Here is a 10,916-nt window from a genome sequence, read left to right as displayed (position 1 = left end):
ATGGTTATGTAAGCAGATCAGTAGGAAGAGTCCTACAGTGAGATCTAGGAGCAAAAGGACCAATGGCCCAGCAATCGCTGTACGTAGAGTACTTAACCAGGAGGAGCAGGAAAAGGATAGCTACCCACTGTCAGATTCTTGCCACCTCCTTTCTCTCCCCTTACAATTATTTCCGACCATGGTTAACTTTCTCTACGTACCCCTGACTGGTTGGCATAGAAGCAACACGTTTCTCCCAGTATCGTACAGACACCCACCCCCTTGTCTCATGAAGGGGAAGTCCAAACCGCTTCAATTCCGAAAACACCCTCCTCTAAGGGTCTACTTGGGCTTCCAGACAGGAAATGGAATTCTCCGTATGGCCTAGTTCCGTGTCTACTCTAGCACTGAGGTCCTTGAAATTTTTATCCCCCACAATTAGGGCTGAAGTTCCAACTGCAGCTGAGTCCGTGATGCCTACCCCCACCAACAAGAGAATGAGAACAGGGATGACTCCCTCCATGAGGAAGCCTGAAATCTAGATTTAGGTGGGCCCTGCCCTCTTCTCTGCTATAGACGAACACCTGTGGTATAACATGCATGAGGACACAAAGGGGTGGGTTCTCCTCCAGAGCAAAGCCATTAGTGTAAATGACCCAGGTAGTCCCCGGGGCCTGGAAATACACTTAACTGCCACTCCTAGGAGTAACCTGCTTGTATGGCTGCAGTATGCTGCGTAGGGGGGAACTATCTAGGGGATAGCCAGGTGATATGAAGCAGGTACCTTTTCTGTGGAGGTCCCCCAATGTGAGCCTAGGATGGGCCTACAGTTTCCAGGCTTGAAAGTGGATCTTATTGTTTAATTAATTCCAATCCCGACATAATTTGGGGACCTGGGGGACCAGGTATAGCCAGAAGTTAGGACCTGTGCCTGGTTGAGAATGGTTAAGGAACTAAATACTCCTTCCAAGCATCCTGAATACCGAGGGGCTGGCTTATGCTGTCTCTCTGACTTTGAACTGCAGTTCCCAAAGGAATTCCTGGGGAAACTGTAGTCTGTGGGTCCCTTGGACAGGGGGTGTCGTATTCTGGGAGTACCAAGATAGTCAGTTTGTATCGATGGGCCAGATGGTCCTTAATGAAGGTGTTCTTTGGATAGTCAGTTTGCTACCTGGGTCCCTACAACTCACATCCAACCCATCTCCCCAGGTTCTGCCAACGATGACCTTCAGGTTCCTGCCAGGCCCTAACATTTAGATGTGAGGTTGCATCACCTACCAGGCAGACTGTGATGGGATCTTTATGATTAAAGGAGTCCATGTGCCTCCAGGAGGACGCACAACCCCACTGAGCACAAAAGTGTTTGCCCAGTGTTTTGGTAGGGCAGAGGGCTGTTGGCAGGATAGACATAGTATTGAGTACATTGATGCCCTGTTTCTTCTTTAGTGGACCCATAACCCCAGGAGAATACTTCTCTGTGGCCTCTCTTCCCAGTAGTCCCTGTGTGCAATATTTTACAGAAGTCCACTCAGAAGGTAGCTTGGGTCTCAGGGTCTGAGATAGAAGAAACCACCTCTCTCACCCCTACAGCAAGGCCAGGGGATCTATTTCCCCTCCCCTGGGCATGGCCCATGGCCACACTGTGACATATGGACATTCCGCTGGAGGGCAGAGAGAACAGAGGTTTGAGAATCTCAGGGAAATCTGGACAAACCAAGAGGATTCAGGTCCCCAGTAAAAAGGCACAGGTTCTAAGCCAGGGCAGTGGGTCTTGCACCAAACAAAGCCACTGGTCAATATAGGGAAACTGGTTGGAGTAGCTGAGGTCTTTGGTCCTTATGTACCAGACAGCTTGAACCATCTGTGTGCCCAGGGAACCTTTACTGGGTCCCCTAACTCCTAAGGAAGACAGTCAATCAATTTCATAGAAAGTCTGGAGTTTTCCAGGCAAGACACGGACACCATAGCTGCCATGTCCTAAACTCCTCCTTCAAGTGTTTTTAACATGCATTTCAATGCGTGTTGGAATTTCTCACTCTCTCTCCTAGTCTATATCTGTTTCTCTAACCCCTCCCCCAAAGCCACAGAGACACATAGATGACCATAAAGATGGCTGGGGATGGCCTCCACACAGGCATCTCTCACAGACCCCATTCACTGGCATTAGGGTTGTATACAGTGTTTCCTGAAAGCCCTATGCAGAAGGCACCATATGCAGACTCATCTCCAGAGAGGAGAGATCCAGACAACTTTCTGTCTAGGCGGAGGCATCAGAAGCCTCTAGGTCAACAGAAAAGACAGGAGTTCCTGGGACCCTGGGACATTTCAAAGTGCACCCCGGGGTTGGGGATTTAGCTCAGTGGTAGAGTGGTTGCCTAGCAAGCGCAAGGCCCTGGGTTCAGTCAGTCCTCAGCTCGGGTGGGGGGGAGCTATAATCAAAGTGCACCCCCTGGGAACTGCTAGTTCCCCCATGCTGTTGGCCCAGGGGATCTGAGGACCCCAGTGTCTAGAAATTTTCTGGGGCCTTCAGAATGTTGGGAGGTAACTCCACCAGAGGACACATGGATGCACAACCAAACAGAAAATCTTTTACTCTCACTTGTCAGCTGCTGCATGGGGAACTCGCCCAAGTCATACAGCAGTGCCATTCTTGTCTTATGCACAAAGCCCACCTTCTGGCCTACCACACTTCGATTAACAAGAACGGTCACAATAAGCAGAGAAGCCCTAAGAGCAAGGCTGGTACATTTACGGACTTCCCCAGAATTAGCAGTGATGGTGAAATAGGTCTTTGGCAGGGGTCGGTGTCTACATGGGGGTTTCTTAGGTCAGAATGGCTCCCCTAACACAGCAGTGTCACTTGTGCTAAGGTCTAGGGTCCTGTTACAGCAGGATGACCCAGGGGCTCAGTGACCAGCTAGTCTACCCATCCCACAAACCCACAAAATGAGAGAGGGAATTTCTCTCATTCAGGTTTTGTGAGAGAACTTGTCTCACAAAATAAGAGAATGGCTGAGGGAGGCATCTGACATCGACTCGTGAGCTCCACCGGCGTGTGCACGGGTGCATATACCTGCACGTATGTGATCACACACACACACACACACACACACACACACACACACACACTTATGTGACCACTCCTCCACACACCCACACACACTCAGAGAAATATTTACTCATTTACGTTGATGGTTATGAGTCCATCAAAATGACATGGTGATGAAGAAAAAGGAAGCTTATCTTGATAACACTTCTGCTGAGAGCCAGCAGTCTTGGTTAAAATGAAACTATTTGAAGGAAAATAGAAAGCCTGCTACTGTGCTAGTCGTCTCTCACTGCCACACAGAACGCCTGTTAATAGCTACAGCTTTGGAGGTCCGGGCCATAGAGAGTCAGTAAGCCCCGACTTTGGGCTTGGAGTGAATCACGTGTCATGGTAAGGGCGTTTGGCACCTCGTCCGCCAGAAGCTACGAAAGGGCGGTAGGAACTGGAGCCTTTAAATCTCTCAGGGCAGGTCCCCAAAGACCTGGTGATCTCTCACTTGCTCTCTCTTCCCCAAACTTCCATTACAGCACGCAGCACACCTTGGGCCAAGCCTTTGCCATGTAGACCTTTGGGATGGGGGGAGGCGGGGGCGGGGGTCTTTCCGTTTCCGAAACCAGGGCTGTGAGTTGTCCAAGGTGCTGCAGCTCCACTCCATCCGCAGTTCCCCCATCGGCTCCCGTGCTTTGTCCTCTTTGCATTGTTGCTTCTACGGCAAAATTAAGGGGTAGGTGAATTTCCCTGCAAAGCCGGTCCCCCTTGCCTTCAAGCTTCTTCTTCTTCTGTTTAACCTTGTCCTGCTTCACTAATTTAAAAAGTGATCTCTTCAGCGGGTATCTAGCTGATTCGTTCAAATGCAGGCTCCAGGACACAATCATGTCCTCCTCGGATCCTGGACTGACCTACTATGGCTTTGAATTGTCCTTACCATGCTCATCTGTCCTCCCTGGAGAAGCATCTGCTCGGTTTTTGTCTTGTTTTGTTCTCTCCTCGGTATTTGTGGCTTCCAGGAATCCTTTCTGTGTGCTGGATGGGAGTCCTTAATCGGGTGTATCCTTTGCTAATCTCCTCAAAGTCCACAGTCTGCCTTTTCTTCCTTTATTTTATTTATTTTTAAATTCCAGGTGTGCGAGTGTTTGCCCAAGGACATGTATGTGCACTAGGCGCATGCCTCATGCCTGCAGAAGCCAAAAGAGGACATCAGACTCCCTGGAATTGGAGTTACAGGCAGAATCTAGCTGTCTGGTGAGTTCTGGGAACCGAACCCAGGTCCTCTCAAAAGCAGCATTTGCTTTTAATCTCTGGGCCACCTCCCCAGCACACACACACACACACACATATTCTCTCTCTCTCTCTCTCTCTCTCTCTCTCTCTCTCTCTCTCTCTCTCTTATTTATTTATTTATTTATTTATTTATTTATTTGGTTTTTTAAAGACTGTGTTTCTGTGCAGCCTGGGCTGTCTTGGAACTCACTCTGTAGACCAGGCTGGCCTCCAATTCATAGATCTGCCTGCCTCTGCCTCCTAAGTGCTAGGATTAAAGGTGTGAGCCTCCCCCCTCCCCACTTTTTAATAGTGTCTTTGGCAAACCAAACTGTTTAAAACTTAGTGAGCTCCAATTTACAAACTGTTAAGATTGTGGTCTCAGAGTTGTGAACTTTTCCCCCCTCTCTAGGACACATAGGGTTCCTCTGGTGTTTTTCTTTAAATGTTATGGTTTGTCTGGTGTTTCTCATGACCTATGATCTATTTTGCATAAGACACAGGGCGCAGGTCAAGTTTCACTGTTGCAGCATCGTGGTTCAGAGACTGTCTTTCCTTCTGTTGACATGCACTTGGCCCTTAGGGAGCAGTCGGCTGGCTGTAGGCGAGGGCCTGCTTTTGTTGGCTTTTCTGCTCCACTGACACATCTCCCGCCACCACAATGCTGACTAAATGCTGTGTCTTGACAACATATCCTAAACTGATGTGAGTATTCTTTTAAAAGATCGTGTTAGTTATTCTAGTCCCTGGATTCTCCCTGTGCATTACAGTGACCTTGTTGAGCCATAAAAAAAATCTCCTGCTGGAGATTATAATAAAAATTCACCTATTAATCAACTCCTCCAGAATTACTCTTGTTGCTGCAGCGGCGAGGGTCCAGTTCACGCATTCGCTGTGTCATCCAGTGTTTGGCTATTTGAACACTTCCGTCAGTGTTTCGTAATTCTAGATCCTGTGTGGATTTTGCCAGACTAATCCCAGGGTTTCACCACTTTGGAAACATAATGTGAATATTTTTTAAAGATTTATTTATTTATTATATATGAGTACACTGTCGCTGTCTTCAGACACACCGGAAGAGGGCATCAGATCTCATTTACAGATGGTTGTAAGCCACCATTCGGTTGCTGGGATTTGAACTCAGGACCTCTGGAAGAGCAGTCGGTGCTCCTAACCACTGGGCCATCTCTAAACACTCAGCTTCTGGTTGTTTATTGAGAGCACACTGACATACAGTTAGTTCCTGCACATCACTCTGGCTCCTTGCTTTCTGACTATACCAAATTTTCTGAGAGTTCTTTTTATTGTGAATGGATGTTTAAATTGTGTGTGTGTGTGTGTGTGTGTGTGTGTGTGTTTACCTGTTAGTGTAAATCGTGTCTGTGCAAGGACTGAAGGTCACCTGTTGTGAAGACTAGAAACTGACCCCCAGGTCTGCTGCAGGAGTCTTAGCTGCCAAGCCCCTGGATGTTACGTCTCATCAAATCACTTTTCTCAGTCAACCATATTTCTAGTATAAAGCCTACTTACTTATTCATGATATATTGCTAGTTTTTCCTGTGGCTAAACTGATTTCTCTAGCATTCTGTTGAACATTTAGCACCTACATTTCGGGATGCATTGGCCAGTGATGTTCTTATATTAGATATCTGGTTTGATATCGTGCTATCACTGGCCAGACAGACTGAATTAAAAATGCATGTGTGGTTGGGCGGGGCGGCTCTGGTTGTCTGTATCAAGATGAAGCTGACTCTCTCCTTCTTAGCCACTGGGAAATCAGGGCATTCCTGGACTGACAGACACTGATGTGCTAGACTGAACTGGCTCGGAGCTTGAGGGTGGACTTTTAGTTTTCCTGTAACTGGCAGTTTTTCTGCCTTCCACCTCCCCCATACCCTGTTTGCTAATGCCCAGAGGCAATGTTTTTGGTCCACACCACTTGGAGGAAGCTACTACTAGCATCTAAGTACATGCACGGATATCACTGACAAATACACAAGACAGCCTCCCCCTTCTCCACCCCAATACACTAGAGGTCTTGAAATGAATCCTGTACTGAATCATTGCGGATTTTCTGTTCGCCACACTCATTCATTCATTCATTCATTCATCCATTCATTCATTCCATCTGTACTGACCATTCCGTCTGGTGTGGAACTCCTTTCTCTTAAGGTGTTGTCATATACACAGAAGCTTTACCTTTCAGTCATGCGGATTGAAGATTGTTGTGCCTTTTTCGTGAGTCAGTACTAGTTGATCCCCAAAGTCTCTGATTCTCAAGAGTCATTTTCTTCCCCTGGGGTCTGCTGTGCCTGGCACTTTGGGCTTCTGTTGGATCACAGATTTGTTCCTTTCCTCGTGGCTGTATCTAAATGCCTCACCAAAAGCAACTCAGAGGAGGAAGGGTTTACCTTGGCTCTTGGATCTGGAGTTGCAGCCCACTGGGGCAGGAAGGCCTGTTTGTGGGATCAGCTGCCGTCACAGAGCGGAAATCTGCAGGAACGGAAGGGAGGGGCTCTCTCCTCTGCCACTTTTACTCATTCAGAGAATCCAGCTCATGGGAAAGTGCTCCCTGGTAACCAATGAGAATCCTCCTCACTCAGTTAATTCTCTCCGGAGGATCCCCCTCCCATGGACACACCCAGAGGTGTGCCTCACTAATGCCTTGGGTGCTACCCAATCCAACCAGGTTGACGGTGGAAACGAACTGTCCCACACTACCCGGTGTCATCACGGTGAGTCTGTCTTCCTGAAACCCTTTTAATTTCTCTTTTCCATCGAAAAATGATCCTTTACTGAACTGTTTTCCTCTGTAGGTTTTTTGGTTGTGTTGGGTTTTGTTGTTGTCGTTGTAGAACAACCAGACAGGGTTTTTCTATGTCTCTTTGGCTGTCCTGGAGCTCACTCCGTAGACCAGGCTGGCCTTTGTAGTTCTAAAAACAGCCAGACATTCCAGGAAGCCATTGGGTTGTCCTCTAGAATGTGTAGCAACACAGCTCACCACCATTGCAGGCTGCAGAGAGGACCCCAGTGCCTCACACAGAAAGGCAGAGGGTTTCACAGCTGAGAGCAGTCCTGTCCAGCTGGGTCCATTCAACAAGCATGTTGCCAGATTCTGTGGTTTTCGGTTTCTTTCTACCCCTGCGTAGTCCCTAGAAGACTTTGGGGATCAGGATGAGGCAGAAATGTTCTCTGTAATCTGGGTCTGTGTTCCATGGGGTCACTGGGTCCCGTGGGCCTTCCTAACAAATTGTCTTCTTAGCAGTGTCACAATCAATCTAGTTATTTTATTTGCTTGCTAACCCTCAGGAAGTTGACAGACAGAGCCCTGACTTCCCTTAGGCACCTGACCTTGATTGTGCTGTGACCAAATCCAGAGGACCTGGAAGAGGTAACTGATACCAGTTAATACTCTATGGCTACTGACTTGGTTACATTGCTGTGTTCAGACTGTTTCTTTTTGTTAGAACACAGTTCATTTATATTTTCCCTCCATTTTGACAAATCTATTTTCAATCAGCTTCTGCCATTTACATTTAAAATGAGTATCAATATGTCTGGATATGAGTCTACTATTTCATTACCCTTGTTCTCTCTACTTTTTGTTTCTAGTTTCCTGCCTCTTTTTGGTTATTTGAAGTTTGTTGTTTTGTTTTGTTTTAATGTGTCTGTTGTGTCTATTGAATCTTAAACATCTTTTACTGATTTATTTTTGTGAATTTTACATTATGCAACCCAATCCCATTCATCTCCCCATCCCTTCATATCTGCCCTCTGCCCTTGCAACCTCCCCCCACAAAAGAAAAAAGAAAGCTCTCACTACAGAAGCTACAGCGTGTCTCTTTGGTCCACTCATCTTTCCTTGCAAATGTTCATTGCAATGAGAATGGGTCTGGTTCAAAACCTCTGGCTTCTGATACAACATCAATACTGGATCCTCATCAGGTCTCCTCTGGGATGTCCTACTGTTGCTCTGTGTCATGGAGATCCTGCAACTTTGGAGCTGTCAGGCTGGCCCTTTCACGATCTTCAGCAGTTTATAGATGGGTTAGATGTTGGGGTGGGTAAACTCAAAGCCCTGGATCTGGACCTGGGTGGTAGCTAAACTGGTCAGTCTAGCAGCTCTCCTGCACTCACACCACTATGGGGAGCTCTCCAGTACTGCCTGGCCAGCTTACCCAATGCAGCAGCCAGTGAGGGGCAGGGCCAGCTCTCCTGCTCTTATGCCCTAGAGGCCGACTCTCCCACCCTGCATGGCAGTTGTTGTCTATTGCATTTTGATTATTACACACACACACACACACACACACACACACACACACACACACATGTACGCACACATGCAAGCATGCACACACGCACGAAAGCACGCATATACATACATACCACATCTTTGTATCTTTTTGGCTAGCCTGAGGTTGCAATAGACATACTTAAATGTTCACAAATTACACGGACCCAAAGCTTTACCACGTAAAGTGGTCTACAGGACCATAATGGACCGTCTTGGTTTCTTTCCTCCACAGTCTGCTCTATAGATGTCTTATATATTGCACACATGGAAAACGTCATCAAACAGTGTGATCGTATTTGTTTTCAACCCTCGAATGTTTTTTTTTAATGCCAGAATGATTCTATTTCATTTGGAACCCATCAATCTTGTTCTCCAACAAGGTAAGAATCCTGCACATCATCCCTTCCAGCTTGTCTTCTAACCTCATAGGTCACCGAGCCTGGCTTTCCCCCTGCCTCCAGACAAACCCCTTTCTGGAGCTTGCTAAGCTCTAGGGACCTCCAGCTTGAAAAAAAAGTGTAGCTTTTCCTTGTCAATCAGTCATGGGATTTCTTTGTCTTTTGGGGATTAGGATTGGATATTGATGTTCACAACTGAACATGTGGTTGTTCACTCTACTGTGCTGGCCTCAGGCTATGCTTGAACCTGGCGGTCTTTTAGGTCTTTGGAGAGGAAGGGAAGGAAACCCAATATTTCTTAGAATACTCCCCCCTCACACCTTTTAACACCGCCCTGTGCGATGCTGATAGATGGCAGCGTTCATCGTCTAAAAAACCCTTACACCCATTTCATTCCTACACAGTACAGACGACACACACTTTCCTGTGCCTTTTAACACGTGGACACCAGGTAGGGTGATTTATTTTTTCACACGTACAAATTTTTTGAAATCGACGTGGGGAGGGTGCTCAATCCCAGGACAGATGGGTCGTGGACCTCATAGACAGCACTGCTGCTGCTGAGCAGTGACTTGAGCCACAGCCGGGAGAAATCACTGGCAATGGACTCGAACCATCCCTGTGGTTGACATAGGCATTGGGAGCATCCCTCACAAGCCATAGGTGTCTCCATGGGTATATTCTCTTCCCGTAGTCCCTGCCATTTTGCAATGGAAGTGTTGTCATCCTCCATCACAGGCAAGGTAACAGCGGCTCAGAGAGTGGCTGCATACGTGCCAGAGCCACACAGCCATTAGGTAGAGTTGGCACTGCCCCTCCACTCCTTCCTACTCTGGACATCAGAATGCGTGTCATTTAATGTCTTGTCCTAGATATGGATTTTGGGGACCAGAGTTCAAATCCCAGCTCTGGTCTTTCCCGTTCTGTGACCTTACCTGACCTGGGCAACCTTGGGGGAATTGTGAGCCACACAGGTCAAGCCTGTGGGGTGCGTCACACTGTCTGAGCTTTGTGCAGTTGTATCCACACTGAGTGCCACCCCATTTCCCGGCCATTGTTAGGAACCACAGTTTACAGAAGAGGCAGACGCTTGAAAGAGACCAGGAAGGTGTTACTGCACAGGACATGGAAAATAACCACCAGTTTGCTTTCTCTTCTAACCCCAGAGCAGGTGTTTTAAGCCATTCTGTTTTACAGTATTGTTAGGGAAGCCTCAGTAAGAGGTGAGCCCTTCCCCTTTAAAAAAAAAAAATAGTGCCTGCTTTTTCAGTTTCCCCCAAAGACTCCAGAATCGCATTTTACATAATTGTAAAAAAAAATTTTTTTTTATAAACCACATTAGAGTTTTTGGAATAGCCAAAAATCCCTTCCACTTTTTTTGAAACCGTTTGTCCTATGCAGGGGTTGTGGCCATGCATGAGAAACAGCAGGTGGTGCCAGATGACAGGTGGTGTGGGAGCCGTCCCCGGTGGGAGGCGCGAGCAGGCGAGCAGGCTGGCAGCTGCCAGATCTTCTCTGCGCGCTGGCGCCTCGTTCTCAGAAGCTCCGGATCCAGGCACGCGAGGGCTGCTTTTTCGGCACCACGCTCTGGCTGAGGAGGGAGGACTCCTGTTTGTCCTCCTCCTCTACATATTGGCTTGACTCTGCTCTGACCCCCACCAGTGCCGCGCAGTAAGTAGGCATTTGTTTTTGTTGTAACCACTCCCCAGCACCCTCCCAGCCCTTACCACCCTGTCATCCCCACAACAACTCTGTTTGTCTAATTACGTCCCACCAGCAGGATTGACAGGAGAAATTCAGTTGTACGGGGCTTTTGAGGGTGCGGTGAAAGCAGTCCTTGACTTCAAAGGGAACCGGAGGGAAATAAATGCGATCTGTTTATTTAGTTGGCAATCTTGCAGTATGGGGGCTGCTAACTTTCCATGGGTGGGAAAAA

The 10,916-nt window shown here is 47.6% G+C and overlaps 1 protein-coding gene across 1 annotated transcript in view; it reads left to right on the top strand.

Moving 5' to 3' along the window:
- Nucleotides 1–10,474: 10,474 nt before the first annotated feature.
- The window catches only part of Nsg2 (neuronal vesicle trafficking associated 2), a 65,897-nt gene continuing 65,455 nt past the window's right edge, over nt 10,475–10,916 (top strand). Inside the window, exon 1 of the mRNA XM_032912104.1 lies at nt 10,475–10,651. The gene's annotated coding sequence lies outside the window, so the exon portion shown is untranslated. The remainder of the gene's footprint in view (nt 10,652–10,916) is intronic.

The sequence above is a fragment of the Rattus rattus genome, chromosome 9, assembly GCF_011064425.1.
Source record: "Rattus rattus isolate New Zealand chromosome 9, Rrattus_CSIRO_v1, whole genome shotgun sequence".
Classification (NCBI taxonomy): Eukaryota; Metazoa; Chordata; class Mammalia; order Rodentia; family Muridae; genus Rattus; species Rattus rattus.
The sequence above is the reverse complement of the archived record's forward strand: the minus strand, read 5'-3'. Positions and strand labels throughout refer to the sequence as shown.